General features: G+C 44.6%; 1 long non-coding RNA gene across 1 annotated transcript; it reads left to right on the forward strand.

Moving 5' to 3' along the window:
* Positions 1 to 7,344: 7,344 nt before the first annotated feature.
* On the forward strand, positions 7,345 to 8,942 carry LOC141041959 (uncharacterized). The gene is made up of 3 exons (XR_012203733.1): positions 7,345 to 7,811; positions 8,564 to 8,726; positions 8,849 to 8,942. It is a non-coding gene; the product is annotated as an uncharacterized lncRNA (long non-coding RNA).
* Positions 8,943 to 12,614: the final 3,672 nt, after the last annotated feature.

The following is a 12,614-nucleotide window of genomic DNA, read 5'->3' on the forward strand; positions in this document are numbered from 1 at the left end:
TTGCTTGGGAGAGTGAGAGGCTGGTGTAGTTGGTTTGATTGATTTGTTTATACATGTGGGTCTGTGTGAACAGCGGTGCCAACTCTCTCACATCGCGAGAGCGGTGCCAAAATCTTTTGATTTGACATCGATGCGTATTATGTGGCATACTTTTGCGAAATATGGCATCGACCACATAGTGGAAGGCAACAAATGCCCAAGCTCTTCACGTACTCCTAGGTAAATGAGAGGAAAGAGAAAGAGAGAGAGAGTGAAAAAATATCACTAGCCAGCCAACCCTATCGTATGAGCGAATGATTTCGGAACCTCTTGATGACACGGCAATCTTATACAGCCAGCTGCTCTAATATGTTCTCTTCTTTTGCAGATCAAAAAGACCCGAAAGTGAAAAATGTGCTGCACTATAACAATCTCATCGAATGCCTTGATCGCCATCTTACAGAAATTGATTTGATCGACTACCGAGGCAGTACATCTGAGATTAAATTGGCCAGGTTCTTTGTTTTGGAGGCAAGTGTGCTCAAGGTAATGAGTTTTGGCGTTCTTTGGTGCAACAATGAATGGTGTGCTGATCACCGCAAGCGTCTAAGCCTAAATGACAAAGTCTTCGCAGAAGCTGAATTTGTTTTTGAAACATCAAGTGGCCAGAGACTCGAAAACTTATTTGCCCATTAGTGACTTGTCAGGGCGGTGGATTTTAGTTTGTACGATAATGCTGCATCCACCTAAAGTAACGAAAGTTCTTACGTAAACTTCCTAGTAATTCCCTCTTCGTAGGTGCAACATTACTCCTAACATTTGTAATATCAGTTTGAAACTTGTAATATTGCCGTGTCCTATTCCTGCGTTTTCAAAATCCTGCGAATCAAACAGGTCCTGAGTTGGTGATGATGTTGTGCCTTCCATCTTTCACCAATAGCCGTCGGATCTAGATCTGACGCATACAAACCAAACTTCTCCAGTTTTGCAAAAAGATGCCCGCACTTGTTCCCTATTTACAAACAACTCCTTGTCTCTCACAATCAGCCTTATCTCCTCCCCACCACATCTAGAAGGCCATTGAAAAATCTGGCGCGATGGGCGCTGCCGGCGCCGTCCACCCCCCAATCTTGGTGTTCCGTGCAATGCACGGGCATCTACGCACGGGAAATTATGTCGAACACGGCTAGTTGTAAGTAGGCTAGGTCTACAGCCATGATGATAGTGACTGCAGACGGTGAGGCTGACTATGGTATGCCAAACACGGCGCCTATACTCAGGTGTCATCTCCGGCGTAGGGTCTTGTCACTTCACTGTGAGGAGCAGCACGTAATAATTTGACCAACGGGTAGTACAGTGCTACTACATTGGTACTACTACTACTACTACTACTACTACTACTACTACTACTACTACTACTACTACTAGCACCACCGTCTGGATTTAATAGTACTACCACGTCCATCTGATTTAGTATTTGACTAGCAATATCTAGTAATGCATGTCACAAAAAATGTACTACTCCCTCTGTAAATAAATACATGGTGTATTGTTTTATTCCTATCGGCGAGATAACTTAATGTCTTTTTGCTACTTAATAGGATTACATGCAATGAACTAACCACTGCATGTGATGTTTGGTAGTCTCAAGTCATTGAAAGCATGCACGGGCACGGAGGGGGATGCAGCTTCATTGACTTACTGCACCTGCCTTTGGGTGTATGACACGTGGGCCCAATGGGTGGCTGGCCAACCTGTCATACAACCAAACACAGGTGCAGTAGAGGGGTGAGGAGTAGATGGCCAACACGCATGTGAATTCAACGCAGTCTGCACTTCTCATATAAAGGCTCCCGCCAGTCCAATCTACGAAATCCTACGCACCTACGCACCCAAGGGCAAGAGTGATCACTCCAATCGCAAGATCAGTTGACTAGAAGCTAGACCCATGGAGGCGATGAGCGCGAGCATCAGCTGGCTGTGCCAGATGGTCCACGACGCCGGCCTGCGGCCCGGCACCGAGGAACGTCTCTAGGTAGTGCTTGAGGCCGCCAGGGCGAGGGGCCGCTTGGACGACAGCTTCGCCTCCTTGTTCGACGAGGTCCTCGTCGGCTTCCTCGACAAGTTCACCGTCGTCAAGAAGATCGCGGACGACCTTGAAGTACGCCTCCAGCCCACGTGCCCAGGCTCTGCGATGCCTGCCACCCTCAACGGCCTCTATGGTGACCTCTTCGATGCACTGGTGGCCCTGCGACTGCCAGCCGTCGCGCCGGAGAATGTCCGCCTCGAGGTCGCGCTCGCCGCGCAGCGCCTATCGCAGCAAGACACCATTGACGTAATCACCCACGTCTACGTGCAAATCGTGCACAAGGACTACTACATGCAAGAGGAGGACGATAGGACGCTGGCCTTCTTGGACCGCAGGGCAACCTTGGACGACATTGTTCAGAAGCACGTTGAGCTTGCTGCCAACGCCGCTGCTCCTCACACCTCGGTTGGTGACCCGGTGCACTAGGGCGTGAGGATGTCGTTGATGGATCCGTATGTATCTTTATCTTTCCGTCAAATCCATGTAGTAGTATATGGTACTACTAGTATTTATCTTACCTTTCGCATCAACTTCATACTTTTCCTACGTACTCCACACATGAACCGCGCCAGAACCAAACTTCTCATTACTCTAGGGAAAATCGTTATTTCTATCAATCGGTCGCGCCATGGAGCAAAACCAAATTTTACAAGTTACAAGTTCAAAAGGAAAAGCATGCCGTGTTCGCGTCGCACCCCCACACGGTTGGTCCGGCACGCCGCTCAAGGGGGAATGCGTGTTGTGTTGCATTTTCACTTACAAGTGGGACCGCAGTTGAGCAAACCGACTATCGGCAAACCCCCACCCCGCCCACCTCACGATGGCTGAGAAAACAGGAGGGAGAAGAGATGGCTGTAGCACGGACTCCAAGAAAATTGGTGTCAGATGGGACTCGTGTGGGTGGCGTGTGCCGTACTGCTAGACACGAATGCTAGTTATGGCCCATGCCACCCCACTATATCGAGGTGCTGGTTACGTAGAACAAATTTCCTGGAGTCCGTGCTCAGCCCTCCTCTATCTCTCTTCTCAGCCAGCCAGCAGATGCACGGAGCCCATCGTCGGTTTGCTCATATGCGGTCCCACATGTCGGTGAAAACGCAAGAGGACCCACTGAACCTGCACATCTTTCACCTCGATGTGCTGGTGATGAAAAACAAATCCAATAAAGATCTTCGGTGGCCGCTTTTGGAGTTACTCAAGAGTAATAAGATTCTATTTATAGTTTAACCCAAGATGCACATCACGTGGCTTCAACTACCACTCTATTTCCTTGCATGACACGACCTGGATGCTGGATGTCCCACGTGTCAGCAAAAGGAGGAAGAACTCGACCAAATCTTCGGTTGTGCTCTCGGATTAGACTAGTTGTGCTAACTTAAAATTTTATTGTGTAGAATGGATGCAAGTTTTGGTATTGGGAAGAAGAGTACAACGATATATTGATAGAGCGCAATTTAGTAGATGTTCTAGCACTTTTAGCTAGCATAGAGGCTAGAGATGAGACTAGTGCACTTGTTGATAGAATAGAGGCTAGACACGTCTACTTCTTTACACTCGAAGAAGAAAGAAGCACGCAGGATCGAGCCTCCGCAAATCAACAATGAATGCATCGAGAAGGCACTAATCCAACTTACAGGAGCAGTTATGGAAGTTGGATATCTTCTAAAATGTATTCTTGCGGTTCTTGTTTTTCTAGTCAAAATTTTGGTGATGTATTTCCATGTACCAAAAAATCAATGATGAAAAAAAGATACGTGTTTGCAAAGAAAAATGTACGCGGCCGGGATGCGTCCGCGCGTTCGACGCACGGCCACCGCATCCGAGAAATGGCCCGGACACGACCCCATTGCCCTACCCAAACGGCCAGAATCCGGGCAAAATGGAGGTCCATTTGGGGTTGTGCGTTGGAGTTGGCCTTACAAGTGGGACCACAGTTGAGGAAACCGACTATCGGCAAACCCCCACCTCGCCTGCCGCGCGATGGCTGAGTTAGAGAAACGACGAGGTTGAAGAGATTGCTGTAGCACGGACTCCAACAAATATGGTGTCAGATGGAAGTCATGCTGGTGGCGTGTGCCGTACTCCTGGACGTGAATGCTTGTTCTGGCCCATGCCACCCTACTACTCCTACTACTTATAGTAGTAGTATCGAGGATTCGAGGTGCTGGTTACGTACAGCGAACACATTAACATATGGCCCACCTCACACTATGGCCAAATTTCCTGGAGTCTGTGCTAGGTTAAAAGGTGTTCTGTGTGAGGATGGGTGGCTGGTCTCAAGTTTAAAACTTGTTATATTACGTACGTAGACGTAGAGATAGTGCAGCATGTGAAGCTAGTACAAATAGTGTACTATTGTTGATTGGCCTCATCCGATAACCTTTTGCAATGCACGTACAATTATGTATTCGGAAAATACTTTTTGCCTCGTCGCAGCACCCACTCAGAGAAGCGACTCGAAAGTCATATATAAATTTAGTAAGTTTATCACAGGCATATCATTTTATTACATACAACAAGTCATCAACCCACAACGACAATGAGGATACATTATAAATACTAAAGTTTTCATCACACAACGAAAAACAAGCAATGAAATGAACTTCAACTCAACCAATCCTCGGCGTTGGAAACACTTGCTTTGAACCACAAGTGATTCTCTGGGAATGGCCAGCTACTGTCAATCTCGAGACGAACGCAGGACTGATCATCCAGGCTGAAGCGACCTACTATATCACGACCAGGGTAGGGAACCACCGCAATGTCCGACGTATAGATACAGTTGCTTCTCATAAATGGTAGTAACGTTGTGTCAACAGCAGCTGGATCGCCTTTAACCATCATTGGATAGTTTGGTCCAAGGAAGAGCGAGTTTTCTCCAAGACTATCAATACTGTACCAGGGAGAAGGTGTTGGCGCTAGCACACGAGTATCCATCCCGAATACCCTGCAACGGGTGTTGGAATAGGTCCGGAGAGGGCGACCATGGGAGACAACACGTGCTCCCTTAGTAGTAACAATCTCAGTGCACTGTATACAGACAAGAAGAGGTGATCCATCAGAATTAGTTGCCAGCCGCCACTGAGTATATAAGTCCTGCTCGTCCTCATGATCGTGATCATCACCATCGTCATCTCCCCCTTGGTTATAAAATTTTTCAAGTATAGGTGGTGGAATGTTCACAGGACCTTGGAAACACAAGAAGAAGGTTAATTAGTAAAGGGAAACTTGCTAACCTGCATGCATGTGGATGAAACAATTATAATTACGGTGGAAGACAAACGTACCGAAACAACGAGGATCCCATGCAAAAACAATGCCACGAGTGGTGGAAGCAAACACAAGATCCTCGTATTTAATTGCATCATAGTACTCATCATCCGTGTATAGAAACTGATTTTCGAGCAATGTCCATGGACGAACCGTGGAATCAGTAACAATGGCAACAAGCTTGTCGAATATAGCAACAACTTCGTAGTTCTCGTAATTCCAAGAGCGGTTGGGAACTCGACAAATTGCTATCTTCTGTAGACGACAGCCACCATGATCGTATTTGAACGTACGTAGATCATCTGTGTGCTCAACCTCAGGGCACTCTGAGATTTTTGGAAGTGGAATCCGCTGACAAGTGTACACATTCACAAGTTCCCACTCGCAATTGTACCCAATATAAACAACCCAATCTCCATTTGCGCCAGCCCAGACCTTACCCTTAAGCGATGGCATCTTGACATCACATGTATCATTATCAAGCAGCATCAACTTGCACAAGGCGAGGCCTCCGTCGTCCGCGCCCATGCGAACAGGCTTATAGAGAAGAAGATAAGGGAGATCAAACCGCTCCTGGACCCTTGGGTTCCTTGTAATGATGTTATTAATTGAGTCTAGAATGTTCTTGAACGAACCTGCCATGCTAGCCGAGGTGATGACGTCGCACCGATCAATGAGTTCCCCCACCACGTCATCTTTCAGATCGGGGCAAGAATAACAGGGTCGTTTCCGGCTTATTCGCTCCATGGAGAAGACGATCGAACAATGGCAGAAGGAAGGGTGGAGGCAAATGGAGGAGGGAGGAAGAGCGTGCTACAGCATTTCAAATCGAGAGGGAAAGGCGAAGAGTTGGTGGACGGTTGCCAGTTTGCCATGGTACACGAAGAGGTGCCCCGGCCTACACGTCCTTTCGGAAATTGTACGAAAGGACTCGCCGTCGTCTCACTGACATGTTGGAACGGGACCACATGTCAATGAAACATGGTGTTAATTTCTCGTGCAAAATGCGATCTGGCCGCGTTGGCCCGAGGTGCCGCATTATTTCTCGACTTTATTTTTTTAATGGCATGCCGTTCAGTTTTGAAAATATAAACTACTCTACCACTACTCCACCTCTAGTACTAGTAGTATAAAAAAGATATATATGCTGGAGCTTCAGAGCTTTCTTGCTAAGGGCTGCCCACTTGCTTCTCACACTATCACCCTCTCTCCAGATGTAAAAAAGATGACCTCTCTCTCCCTCCTCACCGGTGGTCACAGATCCGTCGGGGAAGAAAAGGACGTGCAGCGTTGACGCACTCATCGTCGGTGAGCGAGGTCACGCACTGACGACAAGGCCGTCCTCTCAGACCTAGCGCCCGCGCGGGATGGCCTCCGTCCCCAAGCCACTTCCCGCCGACCCTCAGGTATGCTACCTCTTTTCGAACCATACCCTTGTTCTATTGCCCCATCTGCCATGTCGCTGCATGTGGATCTTTTTCCACTCCACCATCTTCCCAATTTGCTGTCCTCTGCTCTGCTGGTCACGCAGACGAAAACCTTAATTTGCACTATTAAAGGAAACCCTACTTCATGCAGACTAATCCATGTCTGGGTTGAATAAGGAAAGGAAGGGAGACTGTACTGTCCAAGAGAGTAGGCATCGAACCCGCATCTATGTTGAAAAGGGGAAAATCAGTAGCTAAGGAATGAGTCTCATGTCTCTTGGTTGAAGAAGGGTAGAAAGGCATGACAATGCAATAGAGAGACCAGGTCGATCGGTTTGTTGTCCTCACATAGGAAAAAGGTGGCTAAACATAACAAAAATGGGACGTAATCCACATATGCTGCGTGGATATTTGTTGCTCTGAGCAACCATACCTCCCTCACCACTCTATGCGTCCGTGGAGGTACATCGTACTGGTGCGCCCACTGTTCGAATGGGCCTCCCATGCTCTTATTGTCACTTTTTCGCTATTAGTATAACGCCAGCAGTCAAGTCAAGCAATGCTACTGCTAAAGTGATGCCACATTTAACTAATGCCGCACTCAGTCTAATGCCACCGATAAATTTAAGCAATGCCATTTAATGTCACTGGATTATTTTAGGGTTAGCTGTTGATTGTGGATGTATTAAAGATTTTTCAGCTAAGGCATTCTAATGCTATTGCACAGCCAGTATACCAATGATGAAACTTGTTACTACCTTCAGATTTTTGCACTGTTAATGCTTATAGATTACATACCTCACTTTCATGAGATAAGTTAATTTTTTTGTACAGTGTCACCAAAATGCCAAGGCGCTGATGTCATTTTATTTTGGTTAAACTGCACAAAAAATTATGAAGACAAGAGGAAAGGTCAAGAATGGGCACCTCCTCCTCCGGCTGTTCTCTTGATTCGTTCGATCAAGTTTTTATGTTTGATCGATTATCAAGATTGGGATAGCAATTTTTAAGGTCCCCCCGAGTTCGAAATGATATTTACCTTGGAGGTACATGGTTTGCAATTTTTTTATACTGTCATTAGTTAATAATGCTAGTTACCTTCGGACTTTTGTATTTTGTTTAATGCTCTTGCACAACTAGTATACCAATGCTGAAACGTGTTACCTTTACATTTTGTATTGTTAATTCTTATAGAAATCTTCCAGTGCCAGAGTTTATTGAAATCTGTTCAGTAAAACCATTGTACTGTACCCTGTAATAAAATAACTACTCTACTATTGCACTAGCCACTGGATTAGTGTATATTTGTAGTATTCGAAATTTTGAATGGTGTTGCATTAGCGTATGGACATAAATAAAGTGTGGCAAGCTTTCCCAGATATGTGCTCAACAAAACTACTACCTGTTTTTCTAAATACTACTCCCTCCGTTCCTAAATATTTGTCTTTTTAGACATTTCAAATGGACTACCACATACGGATGTATTAGACATATTTTAGAGTGTAGATTCACTCATTTTGCTCTGTATGTAGTCACTTGTTGAAATCTCTAGAAAGACAAATATTTAGGAACGGAGGGAGTAGACGTTTGGGTACTTTAAACAGAACCGCGAAAACGTCTTATATTAAGGAACAGAGGGTGTAGAGTTCACTCAAATTATCCCGGTAAAGCTAGTCACACCTTTGTTAAAATTAATGTTCATTATGTTATCGGAGGAGGTCTGTAAGTTTGTCTCTAATGCCTGTCGACTACATACCTGACATCATGATGTAATGTTAAGTCATTTCCTTTTGTACAGTGTCACTGAATTGTCAAGGCGGTGATGGCATTTTATTTTAGTTGAACTGCACAAAATATGCTTAAAAGAAGAGGAAAGGTCAGGAATCGATCATTCTTTCAGAAAGAACTATATATGCCTTTCTGACATCAGCCGTTGTTGCCTTATTTATTCCTTCAAACAGGTGGTTAGAAACAGTCTTGCTACCTTTTCCCATTAATAAATTGGAATGCTTATATTTGTGAGTCTATGCTTCAACTAGTGCCACTTTTATAGTAATCACACTTTCAATATCTATTCAAACAGGGATGCTCGATTTTAGTGGAACTGCACAAAAAGTCCAACTGGTTCAACATTAGGAGCATGTTTTCTTCCAAACCTTTATATCCAATTGGTGGCACTATGAGTTGTTCATTAAGAAGGTACATGGTTTTCTACTATCTTGCTACTCTTTTTGTACTGTCATTAGATAGTAATACTGGTGGTTTGCATGTGAATTTATTGGCAGGGTGGATCTACATTGGAGGTGCAGGACAGGATTCAATGATTGGATGCTCAATTTCGGTTGTATCGATTTCACCTCTTCCATCACTCCGAACATGGATATCCTTGGTCTGATGAAGAATAGGCGCTATATTTCTGCTCTGAACAAGCAAATCAATTCAGTATGAAATTGTCCAGGGCAAAACATGACTCTATCAAATTGTCCAGTGCAAAACATGACAGATGCTAAGCGGAAGAGACATGTTTAAACCGAAAATACAAGGTGGGGTATGTGTTTACTAGCTGCTTGATATTTGTGCAGACAGAGATGTCTGCCCGCTGCTATTTGGCAAACACACAAAGTGACCGCAATTTTGGTTGAACCGCACAAGGGAATAGTATAGTCACTGCATGCAATGCCATTTGAAAATAGACACAGAAAGATTGGAAAGTCACTTCACGGACTGCATGGCATGGCATTGCATGCACTTCATTTGAAAAACTTAGAACGAAGAAATCTTCTGAAATGATGGCCTTTGGATGATCAAGAAATGAAAACAACTCTGAAATGCTCCGGATGGGTAAGAAAAGAATTGCGCGATTGGAAACAATTTGAGAGGATGGCAACAAGTAAGAACCATGAATCTTCAAGAAAATGGACCAAGATTCAAGAGAAATTCTTCTTCGGTCTTCAAATGTTGAGAATGACGACGAGAAACACCACCATGAATTGTTGAGATACACCGGGATGAAAATTAGAAAGGTTGAACCAACGATGAAAAGAATTTGAAAGATCTTGGAGAAAGAAATATGACTGATGATAAATCATTCTTACGTCAAACTTCGAAAAGAATTTAGGAATAGCTCCGAAAAGAATTAGATGAGTCAGGTAAGATCCTGGAAAAATAACCTGTGGGTTAGGGCCCACTCAAAAGAAACACCGTTGAAATGATTACTTGAAAATGAGATTGCACCGGTTGAATTAAATGGCTTGAATGAGGTAACAACCTCGAAATAGTTAGAATTGATGCGGAGTGGAAACACGAATCTTCAAAGATATCTTCATCACTCCGGAACAATTGAATAGCGAGAATTAGAAGATTAAGAGGTGCACCGGTACGAAAAAACATTTGAAATAAGGAAAGGAATGTGACCAACATTGAAGGCTTGAATTTAGTCCACCGGAGAAGAAAAAGAACGAAGAATAATAAACTTGAAGCTCCGTTAGTATGTTCCTGGGAAATCACCGGATAAGAACATTGACGGAAAAGGATGGAGAGGCTTCCATCAATAAAATGATACTTGATTAAGAAATCCGAATCCTTGAATAAAAGGGCGGGAGTTCGGGAGTATTGCCATAACTAGTATAACGGATGCTTTTCGAAGGTTGAGGTAAATGATTTCCGAAGGTTTCTTGGTTATGTGTTGAAGGATGGATACAGCTGGATCTAGGTATTGTTAGTTTGGGTGAGATATATTGTAACGCCCACGATGCGGCTATATCTCCCACGTGTCGAGGCACGACTTAGAGGCATAACCGCATTGTAGGTTTTGTCGCAAGAAGGGTCATCTTCACACAATCCCATGTAATGAACAAGAATGGGATAAAGAGAGTTGGCTTACAATCGCCACTTCACACAATACTTAAATGAAATCATACAACATTCAATATACACACATAGGTCCGACTACGGAACCAAAATAAAAGAAGACAACCCAACTGCTAGATCCCCGATCGTCCCAACTGGGCTCCACTACTGATCAACATGAAAAGAAACAACACAACGAACAAGATCTTCATCGAGCTCCCACTTGAGCTCGGTTGCGTCACCTGCACTGGCATCATCGGCACCTGCAACTGTTTTGGAAGTATCTGTGAGTCGCGAGGACTCAGCAATCTCACACCCGCGAGATCAAGACTATTTAAGCTTATAGGAAAGGATGGTGTAATAAGGTGGAGCTGCAGCAGGCACTAAGCATATATGGTGGCTAACATACGCAAATAAGAGCGAGAAGAGGAGCAATGGAACGGTCGCCAGCTAGTAATGATCAAGAAGTGATCCTGAACTCCTACTTACGTCAAACATAACCCAGAAACCGTGTTCACTTCCTGGACTCCGCCGAAAAGAGACCATCACGGCTACACACGCGGTCGGTGCATTTTAATTAAGTCGAGTGTCAAGTTCTCTACAACCGGACATTAACCAATTCCCATCTGCCACATAACCGCGGGCACGGCTCTCGAAAGTTTATACCCTGCAGGGGTGTCCCAACTTAGCCCATTATAAGCTCTCACGGTCAACGAAGGATAAACCTTCTCCCGAGAAGACCCGATCAGTCTCGGAATCCCGGTTTACAAGACATTTCGACAATGGTAAAACAAGACCAGCAAAGCCGCCCGAATGTGCCGACAAATCCCGATAGGCGAGCCCAGAGTTGCCCCTGGTGGCCACCGGCGACTGACAGGTTGGACCAACACTCAGAGGAGCACTGGCCTGGGGGTTTAAAATAAAGATGACCCTTGAGTCTGCAGAACCCAAGGGAAAAAGGCTTAGGTAGGCAAATGGTAAAACCAAGGTTGGGAATTGCTGGAGGAGTTTTATTCAAAGCGAACTGTCAAGGGGGTCCCATAAATCACCCAACCGCGTAAGGAACGCAAAATCAAGGAACATAACACTGGTATGACGGAAACTAGGGGCGGCAAGAGTGGAACAAAACACCAGGCATAAGGCCGAGCCTTCCACACTTTACCAAGTATATAGATGCATTAGTTAAATAAGAGATATTGTGATATCCCAACAGAGTTCATAAAATCCATGTTCCAACAAGGAACAAACTCCATCTTCACCTGCAACTAACAACGCTATAAGAGGGGCTGAGCAAACGCGGTAACATAGCCAAACAACGGTTTGCTAGGAAGGGTGACAAATGTTAGAGGTTCATGGCAATTTGGGAGGCTTGATAAGCAAGTGGTAGGTAGTGTGGCATAGCAATAGAGCGAACAGCTAGCAAGCAAAGATAGAAGTGATTTCGAGGGTATGGTCATCTTGCCTGAGATCCCGCAAGGAAGAAGAACGAGTCCATGAAGAAGACAAACGGACGTAGTCGAACGAATCCTCACAACTCCGGAACGAAACCGAAGCTAACGAGAGAAGCAACCCGGAAAGAAACAAACAACATAGTAAACAACCATCACAGAAACATGGCATGATGCACAATCAAGTATGATGCATGTCCGGCTTAATGAGGCATGGCATGGCAAAGTGCAACAAACAACAGTACAAATTAAGTGGAGCTCAATATGCAACGAGTTGCATATTGACGAAACACCACATCAATTATTTAGTTCTCTCTCATTTATGTGCCCAACAATATTAAATGTTGTTAAACATGGCAAGAGGTGAAACATAAGTAAACTAACTATTTAGGCAAGTTTAAATGAGGCCGGAACAACGAACAACAATTCCGGAAAATCCTCATGTGCATATTTTGATTTGGTACTGTTCTGCCATAAACGCAATTTTAATGTAGTTAAACAGCAAAATGAAGTGCACCATGTTAAACTAGGCATTTTTCTACCCCATTTACA

This window comes from Aegilops tauschii, chromosome 2, assembly GCF_002575655.3.
Source record: "Aegilops tauschii subsp. strangulata cultivar AL8/78 chromosome 2, Aet v6.0, whole genome shotgun sequence".
NCBI classification, from domain to species: domain Eukaryota; kingdom Viridiplantae; phylum Streptophyta; class Magnoliopsida; order Poales; family Poaceae; genus Aegilops; species Aegilops tauschii.